At 44.8% G+C, this 2,500-nt stretch overlaps 1 non-coding gene across 1 annotated transcript; it reads right to left on the reverse strand.

The window, feature by feature from the left end:
- Positions 1–1,437: 1,437 nt before the first annotated feature.
- Positions 1,438–1,592, reverse strand: LOC143308099 (5.8S ribosomal RNA). Its single transcript, XR_013065106.1, has one exon. It is a non-coding gene; the product is annotated as a 5.8S ribosomal RNA (ribosomal RNA).
- Positions 1,593–2,500: the final 908 nt, after the last annotated feature.

The following is a 2,500-nucleotide window of genomic DNA, read 5'->3' on the forward strand; positions in this document are numbered from 1 at the left end:
TTTAACAATTTCAAAGCGAAGACAACTCGCAAGACGATCCATTTCGTCTCGGTTCAATTTTAACGTCCGTCCGTATTATTTTTTGTTCCACAAGAGATTTCGAATAGGTTTCTTTATTTATCATCCCTTCTTTTCGAGCGCCACGGAAGCAAGAGGAAAAGCAAGAGCGAGAGAACATTTCGCGTATACTTCATTTAACAATTTTAACCAACACGCGATGTACTCCACACACCTCTTAGATTTAACAACTGCTTTTCTCTTCTTCTCCCCTTAGCGCAAGGGTAAACCCCATTTGTCTCTTCTTTGGAACGCAACAAAACTTTCGAGGACTGGACGACCGAGCGATGGTCGCGCGGTCTTCGCTTATCTTTAACAAACGAAGTAGTCCGTATGTATTCTAAATGTTGAAGCCTCCTAGAGCTTTAAGCCATGCGAGACATTGAAATGCTGTTTTAACGGGAGCATGCATAATTGCTGCAAACATACTTTTATCACAAGTTCTAGCCACGCCACGGAGGCTTCGAAGTTCCTTCACCATTCGCTTTCCTCTCTTTTGTTACACAGTTTTAGACTACGATCAGGGGTACCGAAACGCTGTATTGATTGTAAACAACCATTTTTATCTTGGAGCGGAGCGTTCCTTTACTCGTTAGATTTGTCTTGTCGCGTGTGTATTCGCTTTTTCGACGCTTTTTAACCATTTAACTTGTTTAGCGAAGCTAAACGCACAGACAGACAAAAAAAAAGGAACAGCATCGCGCGTCAAACAGCGACGACCCATCTGAAGCGATCTTTCATTTATACACCGTTTGTAAACAGAGAGATGTATAAAGCGCGGGGAATCATTCGAAACCCTGGGGCTATTCGAGCTTGCATTTCAGCAAATTATCATCTCAAACATTTCACTCGTTTGCTTTTTCTAAATTTATAGGAGAGCTTCTTTCGTTTATTTTTGACACACCTTTCGTAAATATCGTTTCTGGCAACGTCGGGAGCGTGGATTTCTACAAGTGAACAATCGCGCCGATCCGATAACTTCCAGCAGGATGGAGAATCTTTATAGATTATCTTCCGAGAACTCGGTGCTTTCACGGGCGGTCGTTTATAAATTTTAACGAACGACTCGCGCGCCGTGACGCACTTGCGCTAGTTCGAAGAGATATTTCGAAATTTGTTTCTCTCCTTTAACGGCCTGCATTTAGTGTATCGGTTGCGATTTTCGTCACATCGTTTCCACGACAAACGCCGACGAACTGCCCAACTATCGCTCGTACGTTGCGACTCTTTCTTTGTTTATCGTTCATTCATTCTTTCAATTTCGTTCGATAATCCCGCTCCGAAACGTTCTACTTTCGTTGAACGACGGCGAGATGTTTAGAAAGAAATGAATTACTCTTTTTTCGAGAAGCAAACGCAAGCAGTCTTTTGTTAAGAAAACGACCCTCAGCCAGGCGTGGTCCAGGAATTGTATCCGTGGACCGCAATGTGCGTTCGAAATGTCGATGTTCATGTGTCCTGCAGTTCACACGTTGACGCGCAATTAGCTGCGTTCTTCATCGACCCACGAGCCAAGTGATCCACCGTTCAGGGTAATCGTAAAATTTTGTATTTCAAACTCTTTAGATCTTTAGAGTGTTATTTTCATTATTAACACGCATCACATTCGATACCCACATCACTCTCCCACCCGGCGCGTGCGGGAGAGCGAATTCGGGCGTCGCCAACGTATTTGTTTGTTTGTTCGATCGTTGACGACACGATCGCGTCCAAGGACGGAAACCGTCGGAGAAACGCCCAGTGGCACGCTCCTCTCGACGGTCGGGCGTAAAGTACATTTAAAAACCTTGAAAAGTACGAACGCACACAAGGAATGCGAGCGCGCGTCCTGTCGCTGAATCGTGGGTTGCGAGATTCGAACAGACACACGGCCGGCGACGATCGGTCTAACTAATGGACACATAGTTTTTCAAAGACTCGCTATCGTCGCTTCTCAGCCGGTCCGTAAACAACACACATCGATCAGGCGGACGCACGAATCTTACCACGGTGCGTGTTTCGTAGATTCCAGGTTACCCGCAAGTACCTCTCTCTCCCTCTCGAAAGAGGAATCTCGATCCGTCCTTTTTGGACAATGGAGAAATCTTTTTATCGCAACACGGATGGCAAAGAAACAACCAAAGCGTAGGAGCGTGGGGACGAGAGCGACGAAAAGAACGTCGCGAAAACAAAGTTTCGACGGTTGCTCGTTCTAATACATCGTAGTTTCAACTCTCTCAGTTTTAACCACTCCTAGACGCTTCGTAAACTTTTAACAATTCTTCGCCTCCGCGAGTTTCATTTCGAATAGAGCGAACGCAACACGGACCAAAAAAACTCCGGTGATGCCAGATCATTTAGCAAAGATCAGACGGCGGGTCATCTGTATTCCTTTTCTCTCTTTTTTATATCTTTCCATTTAACTAGGGTGTCGCAACGACGGGTACATTTATATATTTATATA

This window comes from Osmia lignaria, unplaced genomic scaffold (genome assembly GCF_051020975.1).
Source record: "Osmia lignaria lignaria isolate PbOS001 unplaced genomic scaffold, iyOsmLign1 scaffold0151, whole genome shotgun sequence".
NCBI classification, from domain to species: Eukaryota; Metazoa; Arthropoda; class Insecta; order Hymenoptera; family Megachilidae; genus Osmia; species Osmia lignaria.